This window comes from Cololabis saira, chromosome 18, assembly GCF_033807715.1.
Source record: "Cololabis saira isolate AMF1-May2022 chromosome 18, fColSai1.1, whole genome shotgun sequence".
Classification (NCBI taxonomy): domain Eukaryota; kingdom Metazoa; phylum Chordata; class Actinopteri; order Beloniformes; family Belonidae; genus Cololabis; species Cololabis saira.
Window position 1 is genome coordinate 38,687,752 of NC_084604.1, and position 16,049 is coordinate 38,703,800.

General features: G+C 45.4%; 1 pseudogene; it reads left to right on the forward strand.

The window, feature by feature from the left end:
• Nucleotides 1–229: 229 nt before the first annotated feature.
• On the forward strand, nt 230–15,787 carry LOC133418546 (zinc finger protein ZFP2-like; annotated as a pseudogene).
• Nucleotides 15,788–16,049: the final 262 nt, after the last annotated feature.

Consider the following 16,049-nt stretch of genomic DNA (forward strand, 5'->3'; position numbering starts at 1 on the left):
CGAGCCGTGAGTGCCTGTTAAGGCTGATTTATGGTTCCGCGTTACACCGACGCAGAGCCTACGCCGTAGGGTACGCGTCGCCGCGTAACCTACGGCGTAGGCTCTGCGTCGTTTTACCCGCTGTTAAATGAGTCTGTAGAGAAACCGATGGACTTGTCATTTTGGTTCTGACGGTTTACGATCATTTTATGTCTCTGGTACTTTAATCCCACATTTTCCAGCAGGCAGATCGGGATCAGAACCAGAACCAGGAGATGGACCAGAAACAGGACCAGGACGAGGACCAGGACCAGGACTCCTCGTCCAGCAGGACTAAAGCTGCTGGTCTGCAGGTCAGTGTTCATCAATTACATTTTATTTGTATAATAAATTTCATCCAGGTACATGAAATACAAAGTGCTTAATATTCTGACTGAAAAATAAGCATAAAAATAAAAACTGCAGGACCAAAGCACACTGACTTACAATACAGGACTGTCTCCGAAAATTAGAGTATTGTGATTTTCTGTAATGCAATTAAAAAAACAAAAATGTCATACATTCTGGATTCATTACAAATCAACTGAAATATTGCAAGCCTTTTATTATTTTAATATTGCTGATCATGGTTTACAGTTTAAGAAAACTCAAATATCCTATCTAAAAAAATTAGAACATTCTGGGAATCTTAATCTTAAACTGTAAACCATAATCAGCAATATTAAAATAATAAAAGGCTTGCAATATTTCAGTTGATTTGTAATGAATCCAGAATGTATGACATTTTTGTTTTTTTAATTGCATTACAGAAAATAAAGAACTTTATCACAATATTCTAATTTTCTGAGACAGTCCTGTACTAACTGCACTCACTAACATCAAACAGTGATACGAGGTTACACATCTGGACTATGGAAACATTGGAACAGGTGTTTGCATGTATTTTAATGTGTGACCTGTAATTTTTATTATGTATTTTATATGGAACCTTTTGAGTGTGTAATAATAAAGTATTCATGTAGTTAAAAAGGAAGAGCCAAAGGATCTGAGTTCCTTCCTGGTTCAAAGAATAAAAACATCTCTGAAATATACTCTGATGCAAGCCCATGTAGCGCTTTATAAACTAATAAAAGAACTTTAAAATCAACTTGGGATCAAATAAGATCTAATTATATATTTTAAATGGGAGAGCGATTCAATCTTAACTTTAAAAATGAAACTAAATAAGTTCCTACTCTGATGTTTAGAGGTCTGTTGCTGCTGCTGATGATGTTACTGATGCATTTTCACATCCTCACATTAATACCCACACACAGCACACACACCCCCACACAAATGCCACCTAGACATTAAAACAAAGAATAGAAAGCCTTTATTGTCATTATAATAATATAATGAAATTAAGCAGCAGCTCCATAAAAGTGCACACATGAAAAAGCTATGTAAAAACAAAATAAGAAACAGACAATATAAATATATATACACTATGAAAATTATCAGTTTCTGAACTTATCAATATGACTCTGTCCTTCCACAGGATAAGTAAAATGGATCACTGCAAAAACTCAAAATCTTAACAAGAATATTTGTCTTATTTCTAGTTAAAATGTCTCATTTTAGTAAAAAAAAATCTCATTACATTTAAGACTCATCACTGGAAAAAAACAACAATTTTCACCTGTTTCAAGTAGATTTTCACTTGAAATAAGTAGAAAAACAAGATTGGAACAAGATTTTTTTGCTTGTAATAAGATAAATCTTGTCCCACTGGCAGATTTTTCTACTTATTTCAAGTGAAAATTTACTTGAAACAGGTGAAAATTGTCAAATAAGTTATTTTTCTTGTGTTATTTTTCTGGTGATGAGTCTAAATTTTGAAATAGCAGTAAAACCACATTCATTGATGAAGTGACATAAGGGATGGAAAGGAGGGATGTCAGTTTTACAGGGGGGATGATTTGGACCGTTTTTATTTCAGAGGGGGGTGATTTTGGCTGTTTTTATTTCAGGGGGGGATGCCATCCCCCTCATCCCCCCTCAACTCGAGTACTGGTTGTGACATATGCTCCACGGGCTGTCTCAGGGAAACAGATACATGGCTTGATCTGGGAACAGAGCGTGCGTAGGGGATATTGTTTGGTCTAGAAGTAATCAGGGTGGGGATAGCTAGAGTGGCTTCACAGCTGGGTTGCTGTGTGACCTTGTCTTTAGAGAAGGGGGAAGTGTCTTTGGCTGTCTTAGAGTTTTTTGTTTTGTTTTTTTCGAGGGGTGGAAGGGGGGGTGAAGTGTGGGGGGGTAGTGGGAGTGGATGAGGGGGTTTTGAAGGTGGGGGGTGAAGGTTGGAGGGGGGGTGATGGGGGCGGCGAGGGCTGGCAAGACTGGCGTTAGCCTGAGCAGCAAGTTTGTTCATGCCGGCTGTAAATGGTGATGTCCTTGGCTGTCTACACTGGCATTTGCCTGCAGAAGTGTCAAGTAACGAAGTACAAATACTTTGATACCTTACTTAAAGGAGCTTGAGGCCGGATTGTGGCAAGATTTATGAAAAAAATCCGTATACATTTTAAGTTTTCTAGTAATAATGTCAGATGAAGCGTTCCAAACCCAAAAGAATGATTCCTCTAGTGCAGCCTTTTTCAACCTTTTTTCAGTCATGACACCTTTCAAAAGTGAATAAAATCTCACGACACCCCAGAGTAAAATATAATTAAAAACCAAACTGCATCGCTCTGACTGTAAATATATATGTCCCATTTATTTTGTATCAATAACTTGAACACGATAACTCTGCTGGGACTATTTTGCGAGATTTCGCAAAAGCCGGCATTTCCGAGGCGCCGCACGGCACGGAAAGTGAATCTGACAGCGAGGAATTCGGACTGGCACAGCTGATTTAGCGGAGCTCTTTAATGCAGAAACAGAGGATGAGGACTTCGATGGGTTTGATTAATGTAAAAACTGAAATAAAGTACAATCAAACTAAGTTTTGCTCCCGCTCTATTTTTAAATACGCACACTTGTGTGCTTGTTGTGTGTGTGTTCTGCGGCGCGCGGGTGTGTGTTTGTGTGTGTCTGTAGACGGCGCCTTTTCGGTCAGTGCGCCGTGTGTGTGTTTTAAATACAGAAATGACACACAAAACTGAGGGTACGCCTTTCCACACGGCGCGCCGAATGGTCGCGAAAATACGGTATTTATATATGAAATGTCAGAATAGGCAATTTTTTGACGACACCCCTGAAGCAGTCAGACGACACCCCAGGGTGCCGCGACACCCCGGTTGAGAAAGGCTGCTCTAGTGTATCTCTCCATTGCCTTGAACAGGCTGTGTGCTGCAAAATGTGCTGCAATTCGGTCCCGAATTTCCCGCGCTGTCCTGTGGATGTGACGTCACATGACGCTGCATGTGCGTTCTCCCCGTTCTCCCGTGCCGGCTTCACTGTTGGCTGCAGTACCCCCAACGGCCGTCGTGGTGAAGGGTGGCGCTAGAGAGTCTCATTTCTTAAAAGGAGCCTCATGCTCCTTTTAAGTAGACATTTTGATTATCTATACTTCACTGGAGTAATTCTTTTTCAGACGACTTTTTACTTTTACTCCTTACATTTTCACGCAATTATCTGTACTTTTTACTCCTTACATTTTAAAAACAGCCTTGTTACTCTATTTCATTTCGGCCTTTAATAAAAACTATCCAGTTAAATTGCTCCATCAGGATAGAGTGAATTTGGTTGTGGTTGTTTCAGATGTTCTTGTCCAGTTTTGTTCTTACATCCGTTCCCTCAGATTCCTGCAACTAAACTTGGATGTACATTCCAATAAAGGTTAGGATAAATGATAATATGCCTCTGAAGTTTGACTTTTTGCACCATTAAGACAACTAGTCATCATATCTCCTGCTCTCTGAAACACATGTTAATGCTCAATAGTACACATATATGGTTCTTTAATATATTTGCATTATACTAAGATGCTTCATTTTCAATGGCTTTTGTTCTTAATTGCTTTTTTCCCCCTTACATTGCTTTTACTTTTATACTTTAAGTAGTTTTGAAACCAGTACTTTTATACTTTTACTTACTAAAAAACTTGATTTGATACTTCAACTTCTACAGGAGTATTTTTAAACTCGAGTATCTAAACTTCTACCTGAGTAATGAATGTGAATACTGAAGACATCTCTGTTTGCCAGTGAAACAAGCTTGTTCATGTAGCTGTAAATGGCGTTAGAGGAAGATTGGGGGATGAGAGCAGGGAGGAGGAAGATAAAAGGGGGGTGGAGATATGGAGGGGGGAGGGCTGTAGCTGGAAGCTTCTGCAGGTGGTGAGGTGGGGAACTCCGAAGCTGGAGCATCCTGTTTGGAGTCGCCATTGATGAACCAGAGATTTAAGGCAGACGGAAAATTACTGGAATCCGTCTGTTTTTTTTCAATGCAATTGTTGATTCTATAATCTGACCTTGACAGAGCGGCCCTGGAGGCACCTCCAGTCACAATCTCCCTGGAGGAATGAAAACAAGGTGCTCTGCCCCCACTAGCCCTCATCCTTCCCAGGACATCTGGACCGTATCAGAACTGTACCGGGCCGTCTGATAACATCAAGGACATTGGCTGAGGAGCAGCTCTGGGGCAAAGTTCACGGACTTACCACTCACACACACACTTGCTGATAACCACACCTCCCTCATTCTCAATGCCTTCCCGGCCCTCCCTCTTATCAGCCCCCCCAACACAGTCTCCGAGTTTCAAGCGCCACGAAGCCGCGGCGATCACTTTGATGCACGCTGCCGGGATCCCCCCCCAGTAACCCTCCCCCCCATACCCACATGCAAGTCTTGTGATGATGTGGTTTGCTCTGTGTGCTGAGGTGTTTTTGCACCTTGACACTGCGTATTTATACACAGTTTGAAGATGCCTTTTTTTTCCTCCCCTATCCCAGTGTTACCCTTGGGAAAACAGGCGCATAATACCATCCGTGTCACCGCTGGTGTATCCGAAGTCAAATACATTGTTTTTCTAAACTGCCACACTGTCCCGTGTGGCCCGGCACTCCCCGACTCACGGTTTTAATAACACTGGCTCTGTCTCTCCGGGCAGGCTGGCCCCTCGCCGGGTGGGGGTCGTTGGCCTGGAGGGTGAGGGCCTCCTGGCCACGTGTCTGGCCCGGACCGGGTGGCCGGGGATTCCCTGTAGTGAGGGAAAGTCAGGTTTTTAGGAGAATCGTTCACTTTGTGAGACAAGCACCAAATTTTGTATGAACATTGCCTTGTACCTACTTATGCAGAAAAGCCCATTAGCCACCTGTAAATCCAAGATGGCGGCCGTTTTTCAAGATGGCTGTCTTATGAAAGCTAAAACAAGGTTGTCAGTGTAGAACTTGAATTGCTGAACATATTTTAATGATCTCTTTATCCAAATGCATGTGTTTTGGCATAACAAATTCTATGATGTCAATACAAATGAAATATGGCTTCCAGTTTTCAAGATGGTGGGCCAATTTTGACAAATTTGATCTGTTTTCTGTTGCAATTCGATCAGAAAGTTTCTAAATTTTAACCGGATTAAAATCTAAAAAAAACAAAAACATTTATAAAAAATGTTTATCATGATCGCCGATCTACAAGCTCATAATGCGATGTGACACGTTGTGAGCTTGTAGATCTGTTTTCACTATTTTGGGTCCCACGCAATCTTCAAATTTATCTTTTGTGTCAGGGTCAAAAAAGTTTGAGAACCACTGAAAGTGCTTACAGTAGCCCCTTTCACACAGCCAGTTCGAGGCGGGAACGTTGCGCCTTTAAGCCGCCTCGCTGTTCTGTGTGAAAGTCACGGAGGCGGAATGGGGGGGCCAAGTGGCCCCACCAATAAGCCGGCAGCGGAGGTAGTCACAGAGCCGAAACGGGGTCTGTGTGAATGACACAGCCGGCATGCCGGCATGCCACTAGACGCTGACGCTGTCGTCACGCCTCTGATTGCGGAACGCCGGCATGCTGTGTGAATTTACAGACGGGAGCGGCGTTATGCCGGCGTTGTATGGTTCTGTGTGAACCAACAAAGGCGGCGTATTGGCAGGACTTCTTTACACCAATATTGCGGAATCTCTGTGTGAAAGGGGCTAGTGTCACAGTCTGGCCTGGGTGTGGGTGTGTCTAGTTCTGCTCCCTGTCTGTAAAGTGTGAACACCTGCATACAATCACTGGCAATCATGCCAGCAGTATTTAAGCCCCAGTCTCACACCAGTCTTTGCCAGATTGCCTTGTTTGTGTACTCCCATTCAGTTGCCACAGAAAAACATACCATGGACAAAATCAGATATACTATTAAATACCTGAATCCAGATCAGGTCCCTGTCATAACTGTAGACCAACCAATCTATGCACTTGCAAAACAACTGCAGTGGCAATGGCCTGAACTGTATGGTGAAGATCAACTTGTTATGTTTGGGGGTCTCCACATAGAGATGGCTGCCTTGAGATCTCTTGGTACCCTGCTCCAGGACAGTGGGTGGATAGGAGCTCTTGTAGAGGCGGGCGTGGCTTCTTCTGGAACAGCAGGGTCCTTTCTTTCTGCTTCACATGTGAAAAGAACACGCCAAGCGTGTTGGTGAAATTTAAAATTTAAAATTGCATTACTTGCGTATAAAGACCAAAACGGCTTAGCTCTGCATTATTTGCAAGACCTGATAGTGCCTTATGTTCCTGGCAGAGCTCTCCGTTCTCGGAGTGCAGGTTTACTCGTAGTTCCTAGAGTATCCAAATGTAGATATGGAGGGCGGGCATTCTGCTATCGGGCACCATTACTATGAAACCAACTTCCAATCTGGGTTAAGGAGGCTGACACCACCTTCACCTTTAAAACTAAACTTAAAGCCTTTCTGTTTAGTAAAGCCTATAGTTAGTGTTTAGTAAACCTCTAGCTGGTGTTGGTAAATCTCTAGGTAGTGTAAACTCTAGTGTGCTAGAGTCAGTAGTCATAGTTGCAGCTATAGAACAAGACTATAATAGTTAGTCTCAAATATAGCTTCGTGGTAGATATGCTGTTATAGGCCTATGCTGCAGGGGGGCACCGACGTGATCCACTGGACGGTGCCTCTCACCCTTCTTCTCCTCTCCTCTTCCCTTCCTCTCTTCTCCATTTCCATTTTTATTTATTATAAGTATCTCATAGCCAACATTTTTGTCCATCGTTCCTGTAGTTTCTTGTGCTGGCCCTCCTTTTTTCTCTTTTGTGCATGTTTGCAGGCCGGAGCTTTGGGAGCTGCGTGCTGGCCTGCAATTGTGATGATTAGAAAAAATGTGATACAGAAATGGGAGGGGGGGGGGACTATAATTTGATGCCAAAACAATCAAAATCTAATTATATAATCACAATCCAGGTCAAAAACCATATAAACTGTCTTTTGCCTTCAGCCATTTTGGAAAATGGCAGCCATATTGTTATTTGCATGGCTAATGGGGGAGGGGGTGGGGAGTCCCAAGATTATAGTCTCATGTCAGAATACTCAAAATGGGATTTTCCAATCACATTCCAGGTCAAAAAACATATAAAAACGGCTTTTGTGGCAGCCATTTTGAAAAATGGCAGCCATATTGTTTTTTTTTGCGTGGCTAACAGGCTTTTTTGAAAATGTAGACCTAGAACATACTTTGTGCAAAATTTGGCGCTTGTCTCACAAAGTGAACGATCGTTTCACTAATGTGCCTGGCTACTGGGTCGCGGTCCGCCGCCGTGGGATCCCTGGCTGCTTCTTACCGTGTCGTGGGGGCCCCGGGTCTCCTCGGCCGGGTTCCGGGTTCCTCCTTGTCGGCCTCTGGTCTCGCGGGTGGCAGAGTTGCCTTCCCCCCCTCCCCCACTATAGATACACTTTAGGTGGAGCTTTGATAGGACTCACACACACACACACACACACACACACACACACACACACACACACACACACACACACACACACACATATACATATACATATATTCATACATGCATACATGCAAACACATAGACATACACATAGCCACACACACACACACACACACGGTTTTATACAGAGAACCGTTGCATCCCTAGTGTATATATGTATGTGTATGCATATATATATATATATATATATATATATATATATATATATATATATATATATATATATATATATATATATATATATATATATATATATATATATATATAGTAATAATGCACATATATATGTGTGGCAGGGTGGAGGTGCTGCCACTCTGGTTGATTGGGTCACAGGTGTGTCCCATCAACCTCTCCACCCTGCCTGCCTTCATAAGGCATGGCTCTGCTGGGAGAAGAGGCTGCTGCTGTGAAGGAGCTGAAGCACGTGTGTGGGTGTTTGAGCGTTTCTGGTGAAGGGTTCTGCACTAAACTCCTTGTCCTTTCTATCCTGTCAGTTGGGCCCCGTAGCACTCGCCGTCCTACAATATGCCTTAGGTTTTTACCAGCATGGTATCAACCATTAATATGTGTGCAGACAAGGTTTAAAAAAAAAAAAAAAAAAAAAAGAGATACAGTCCTTCCTAACTGAAGAGGTAACTGCGCTGCCAGAACAGATTGAAGTTTTCAATAAAGTTCACTTTATGTAGAGTACAGGCAGTGGAGAGCCAGGTGCTTAATCCTAGAAGTTTGCTGAATCGAGCTTTGCCCCGGTTAGATTGTAGGGGACCACTGATATAAGCCTCAATGTCCAAGGAGACTAGTATCTTTAGCAGTTCGATAAAGTCAGCTTTTAGTATCTCTGATTGTTGCTTGTATCATTTGTTCCAATATGAAAAACGATCTAGGTCACAGCTTGGTGTATTGCCAGTAGCTCTGTGATTTTTCCTGTTATGTCACAGATCATGTCATGAGGGAAGCAATATGTTTTGGAGTTTCTCTTATTAATCTTAATGTTTTTGACTGTAAATTCGGCGATAATCAGGGTTGTTATTGACTGTAAACTCGTGCTGTTTTGATGCTGTATGGGCCTGTTTTTCCCCGAAAGCCTTGTAGTAGTAGTGTTAGCTTGGCTCTCCTTGCGGCGTCCGGACGGCTGGCGGTGATCCAGTCTCGTGTAGCAGCGGGTCAAATCGGTTATCCAGCTGTAAGAGCAGCGGTGGAGGAAACACCATAGAGCCTCCTCTAGTAACGTTAGCCCAAGGCTGATCATTAGCTTCAGCAAAACACTGCCGGCTGGAAGCCAGAGAGGGCCAGCCTGTTGCTGAGTTAATTTCTGGTCTTTTCGAGGCAATCGTGGTTTCGGGAATCACTAATCCATTCGGCTTTGGCCCGCTCGCATTCCGGTTAACAATCTTAGCTGTGTTATTTACCGGGGCTAGTTTTGGGTTAGCATTGTCTCTGGGCGCTAGCCTTAGCTTTGCGTTTGGTGACGCTAGATTCATACTCACGTTAGAGGCGGATGCTACCTTAGCATTTTGACTCGATGGCAATGAGGAGTTATTCGAAAGACGAAAGATCGTTGTTTCAAGTAGGGCAAACTTCTGCAGATAGTTACAGCAGCCTTTGCATGGCATTGTGTCCGTGTCGATTTACTCCCAGTCACTGTAATTCCAGTTTTTGTCGTGTGTAATATCAGCTGGTGGATGGGTTGCAGCTACAGCTGCTGCAGACAAGGCCTTGGCCTAACCTGGTGGATGGGATGGTATCAGCCAGGTGGTGGATGAGCTGGTAGCTGAGTTGGTGTTGGGGCCTGGTGGCTAAGCTGACTTTGGGGCCTTGGAGCTCGGGCCTGGCCTGGTGGTTGAGTTGCAGTTTATTACGTAGCAGGCTGCTGCTGCTGCTGCTGCTGCTGCTGCTGCTGCTGCTGCTGCTGCTGCTGCTGCTGCTGCTGACCAAAATTATAACAAATAAAGGCTTGAAATATCTCACTTTGAATGTAGTGGGAAATAAGATATTTGTTTCACCTTTAGTTGAATTTAGTATTTAAATAGTGTTGGTTAAAGTCTTCTTATATCTTAAATGCTGTATTACAAAACAGAAGGGCTAATACAGCATTTCACTTTTTTACTTGAAACCTTTGGGAAGCAGCCGCACAGCAGAAAAGGGGCCATTCTTAAAGGGACCTATTGTGGCATCTAATACCTATTTTAAACAGGCCTTGAATGTCTTAAAAACAAGCTTTTGATTGTTTTTGCTAAATAAATTAGAAATTCAGCCTCTTAGCCATGTCTTTGGCTGCGTCCCAATACTCCCCCTCGCCCTCGTTTTCTTCACTAACCCTAACTTTTGCGCGTTCCCGTGAAGGTAGTGGTGTCCCAATTCCTCTTTTCACCAAGGGGGAGGGGGCATAACGAGGGCTAGGGGCTGAGAATAGCCCCTTCAAATCGAGGGATTTCAGATGCTGACTTGGCGAGCGAGGGGGTATGAAAATTTCCCAGAATGCTTTTGCCGTAGGCTCTGCGTCGATTTGACTCGCCGACCGAAGGCAAACAGGCAGACTCGCCTCAGAGAAATACAGAGAAATAATCCTGTGACTCGTCAGATTTGTTTTGGATGTTTCTGATATAATAGTCTTCAGAAACCACAAAGTAATCCAGCTGTTATCTGGGTAATTTACACACTTTCAGATAAAGTTGCGGAAGATCACTCCAGAATAAAGGGATTTATGGTTCCGCGTTACACCAACACAGAGCCTACGTAACCTACGCCGTAAGGTCTGCGTCGATGTACGTGGCGACGCGCCCGTACGCCGTACCCTACGCCGTACCCTACGCCGTAGACTCTGCGTCGATTTAACGCGGACCTAAACTCCGGAGCCGGCAGACAGAAATCTCTAAATTTCGGAGCAAATTTCTTAACAGGCGTAGCTACAACTGTTAGATTTGATCTATTAAACCAACATCTTCCTAAATGTTTTATTTCAGCCAGCATAATTCTCAACAGAGCTGCGTCCCGGGAGAGAGTTCTCTCCCGGGGCGACGCAGCAGCTTGACCCGGCGGACACGTCTCTTCTCAGGCTGTGAGCTGAGGCTGCTCCCCGGGGGCGGCGGCTATTCTCATCTCCGAAAACATCGGGTCAAATTTCTTAACAGGCGTTATTTGGATAAACTGAGCCCAGGTTGTGGATCTTAAGGTTACCTTTATACCTGAAAAAATATTAAAACTTAATAAATTGCCATATTAACAGCGCTACAGCTGAAATTAAAACAGCTTTTGGCTCTCTGCTTCCTGATCAGGGTAGGGATGGAAACGAGGGGGAGTAGTAGAAATGGGACAGGCACCTGGGCCAAGTGCCCTAGATCTCAAGTGCCCTAAAATCTCCCCCTTCTTTTTTAGGGGTTAGGGAAGAAAAGAAGTGCGAGTGGAGAAAAGAAGGGCGAGTGAAGAAAAGTAGGGGGAGTATTGAGATTGGGCCTTTATCTTCCCATTCTCTAACCTCATTATCTATGCCTGAATGACGCGATACACTGCTACGAAAAAATGGCGGAAGCTCCGGACAGCGGAATTAGTAATTGGTTTCACACATCGGAGGCCATCCGATGTAAATCGCTCCCGTCGTTACGTAACGACGGGAGCAGAATCTGAACAGCTCGTAGAAGCCACATGACACGGGACGGCTCAGCCGGGCGACTGTACAGACACTGCTGAATTTTGTTGCTTTCCTAATTCTCTGAGTTGGCAGGCTGAGGGGAGACCACTTTATATATGTTAAAGCAAGAAAAATACATGTTTTTCATAATAGTGCATAGATGGCGGGGGGATATGAACTGGCCTGAAAATATTTTTTCGGTCAAAAATGTTTTTTTGGCTTTAATCCCTGGAAGTCGGCTTGCAAAATTTTAAGAATGTATTTACTATCTAAAATTCAGAGGAAAGGGGAGGTGGAACAAAGTTGTTTGTCTAGAATGCTCTGGTCTCTGTGGCATCATCAAAGCGCTGCGCATCAGTACCCTAAAAAGCTCTCATTGATGCTCCCAGCTGCGCTGTCCATGGTTCAAACTTTCAGGGACCTTGGTTTGGAGGTGACAGCAGGTTAATGTTTTCAAATTAAATTGCAACAGGAGCTCTGCTGCAGTGGAAAAGGGGCTGGCCTTGGATTTTCGAGCCAACAAATGGTCCTCTCGAGCAGTTGTCTTACGGGGTCTGCCGGACCGTGGCTTGTCCAAAACATCTCCGGTCTCTTCAAATCTTTTTCTTCTTTTTTGTACTTGATGCTGAGACACATTGAAGGCGTAAGCCACCTTAGCAGTGGATATGGTCTTCAGCCATTTGATAATCAACGATTTGGTCTCTAGGTGACTCTTAGTCATGTTGTCAGAAGTCAAATTGCAGTTGATGTGAAGGTCTGGTGTGCTGCGGTTCTTTTTATACACACCCACTAATTGATTCAATCAATTACAGGTGAGGCTGTAATCTATGATTGGATGCGTCATATGACAAGCCGACAAGACTGTTGTCTTTGCAAAAACTGCCTCAGTGGGCTTTACCACGCTGTGTGCTTATCAGCAGTCTCGTTTGATATATTTAAAGGGCACTTAAGGTCAAGTTGTACCCAACCAACAAGACTTTTGTCAGGGACTGTTTTAAACCACTTTCTCAAGTAAAGGTTGTGGAGTGGCCATTATTAATTTAAAAAAGACCCACTGTCAATGACAGTAATGGCAGATGGTCGTTTTCTTATTGTGACAGGATGTCTGTATTCCACGCATGTAAGGTTAGTGAACATCTATGGGCAGAACATTGATAACCCAGGCTTTTGTCGTAGAATTTTTAACAGGCTGGCCAACCTGTCTAATACCAACCTGATAATTGCATGGGATCATAGTCTAGTACTTGTGCAGATTGACAAATATGCCAGGCAGGACCCGCTGACTGACAGGGCATGTAACTCACCAACTCGCTTTGCCGATGTCATAGCGAGGAGAAAAACCGTCTTCATAGAGAGACACTTCAGGTCCACCTGGGCCAAGGGCTCAAAAGGTGGAGAAGAGAGGCCACCTAGCACCATGGACAGGTCCCACACTGGGGCCCTTGGGGTGCTCAGGGGGCGCAGCCTCAGAGCCCCCCTGAGAAAGAGAGAAACCAGCCGGTGGCACCCCACGGTGGCATTCTCAACCAGGGCATGTCGCGATGAAATGGCCGCCACGTACACCCTTAAAGTGGAGTGAGCACGGTCACCATCCAGGAGGGACTGAAGGAACTCCAGGATCGTGGCCACAGGGCAAAGCACAGGGTCCTCTGCCCTGTCCGCACACCAGGCAGAGAATCTCCTCCACTTGCACTCATACTGGAGGTGGGTGGAGGGCGCATGGGCGTTCAAGATGGTAGCCCTGACGGGCTCAGTACAGCTTGACACTAACGGGTCAGGCCCTACAGTGGCCAGACCCAGAGTTGAAGGTGACGGGGGTCGGGGTGGGAAATCTGACCCCCCAGCTGGGACAGAAGGTCCCTCCGGTCGGGGCGCGCGCCACAGCAGAGCCTCCGGAGCAGTGGGAACCACGGCTTCCCCGGCCAGAAGGGGGCCACCTAGAGGAGCCTGGGACCTCTCTGGAGGACCCTCTGCAACGTCGGCAGGATCAAAGGTAGTGGGGGGAACACGTATAGGAGCCCGTCGGGCCACTCGTGCCCTAGGGCATCCTGACCCAGAGGACTGGTCTCCTCTGTCCAGGAGAACCGGAAGGGGCAGTGAGCCGAGATGCCCGAGGCAAAGAGGTCCACCACTGCTCTGCCGAAGAGGACCCAAATCGTCCCCACTACCTCCGGATGAAGCCGCCACTCTCCCGGGGGAGCCTTGTGTCGGGACAGGAAGTCCGCCACCTGATTCCTGTCCCCTGGCAGGTACATCGCCCGCAGGCTGAGGAGGCGAGGAGCGGCCCATGTCAGAAGGCCCCGGGACACCCGCAGCAGCTGTGCAGACCTGGTGCCTCCCTGGTGGTTGATCTGGGAGACCAACCACCAGTACGTGCCTCCCCCACAGGTGAGATAAAAAAGTGCTCGAGTGCGAGGTGTACAGCACGGAGCTCCTGCACATTGATGTGGCGTGTGCAGTCCCGCGCAGACCACTGCCCTTGGGCAGGCCTGCCGCGCCAAACAGCACCCCACCCCGAGAGGGAGGCATCTGCGTCTCCCGGAAGGAGGGGATAGTGCCCAAGGGCACACCCCCCAGCAGGAATGCCCTGTCTTTCCAGGGTGCCAGGGTATGGATACACACCTGCGACACCCTGACCAATCTGTGCCTGTGCCTTTCGGCATCTAGGCGAAGGCTGTTCAGCCACATCTGCAGGGGGCGTAGTGTCAGCAGGCCCAAAGGCACAACAGCCGAGGCGGCTGTCAGTTTGTTCAAACGCGCGACGCGAGAAGAATGAGGAGTCGATCCCATGCTGACGCCTGAAATTATACCCTTCCGGGGGTCATGCAGGGGTCACGGGTGACGTGACATTGTTATTAGTACTCGACATGCGCATGCGCGAGGGGAGATGTCCAGTGCTTACAGCAAGGGTTTTTGTTTCGGGAGCTTTCACCAATTACACTTTTGTTCTGACCTACCGAGATGTTTTTATTTGAATGTTCTTAGATGTAAAGATGACAGGACATGGTTAATATGACCCGTAGAAAATAAGGATTCATTATTTCACTGCAAACAACATGATAGAAAGCTATTAAATACAACTGAAAATACTTTTGACAGGTCAACAGACAACATGATCTAAGTCTTTCTTTTTTTACAGAAACGTAAAGGCAAAGAGAGGCCCAGGAGTTACCCCTGTGATCAGTGTGAGAAAATCCTCGCCACTTCATCAACCTTGAAGAGACATAAGAAGAGTCACACTGGAGAGAAGCCGTACAAATGTGATCAGTGTGGGGCAACTTTTTATGAATCGAGTGATTTAAGAAGTCACCAACGTATTCATACTGGAGAGAAGCCATACAAATGTGATCAGTGTGGGGCAGCTTTTACTGAATCGGGTAATTTAAGAAGTCACCAACGTATTCACACTGGAGAGAAGCCGTACAGATGTGATCAGTGTGGGGCAGCTTTTACTGTATCGGGTGCTTTAAGAATTCACCAATATATTCACACTGGAGAGAAGCCGTACAAATGTGATCAGTGTGGGGCAGCTTTTACTACATCGGGTGCTTTAAGAAGTCACCAACGTATTCATACTGGAGAGAAGCCATACAAATGTGATCAGTGTGGGGCAGCTTTTACTGAATCGGGTACGCTAACGAAACACAGACGTATTCACACTAGAGAGAAGCCGTACAAATGTGATCAGTGTGGGGCAACTTTTACTACATCGGGTGCTTTAAGAAGTCACCAACGTATTCACACAGGAGAGAAGCCATACAAATGTGATCAGTGTGGGGCAGCTTTTACGCAATCAAGTAATTTAAGAAGTCACCAACGTGTTCACACTGGAGAGAAGCCATACAAATGTGATCAGTGTGGGGCAGCTTTTACTGAATCGGGTACGCTAACGAAACACAGACGTATTCATACTGGAGAGAAGCCGTACAAATGTGATCAGTGTGGGGCAACTTTTACTACATCGGGTGCTTTAAGAAGTCACCAACGTAGTCACACAGGAGAGAAGCCATACAAATGTGATCAGTGTGGGGCAGCTTTTACGCAATCAAGTAATTTAAGAAGTCACCAACGTGTTCACACTGGAGAGAAGCCATACAAATGTGATCAGTGTGGGGCAGCTTTTACTGAATCGGGTGCTTTAAGGAGTCACCAACGTGTTCACACTGGAGAGAAGCCGTACAAATGTGAACAGTGTGGGGCAGCTTTTAGTATATCAGGTGATTTAAGAAGGCACCAACATATTCATACTGGAGAGAAGCCGTACAGATGTGATCAGTGTGGGGCAGCTTTTACCACATCAGGTGATTTAACGAAGCACCAACGTATTCACACTGGAGAGAAGCCGTACAGATGTGATCAGTGTGGGGCAGCTTTTACTGCATCGGGTAATTTAAAAAGTCACCAACGTGTTCACACTGGAGAGAAGCCGTACAAATGTGATCAGTGTGGGGCAGCTTTTGCCAGATCAGGTGCTTTAAGAAGTCACCAACGTGTTCACACTGGAGAAAAGCTGTACAAATGTGATCAGTGTGGG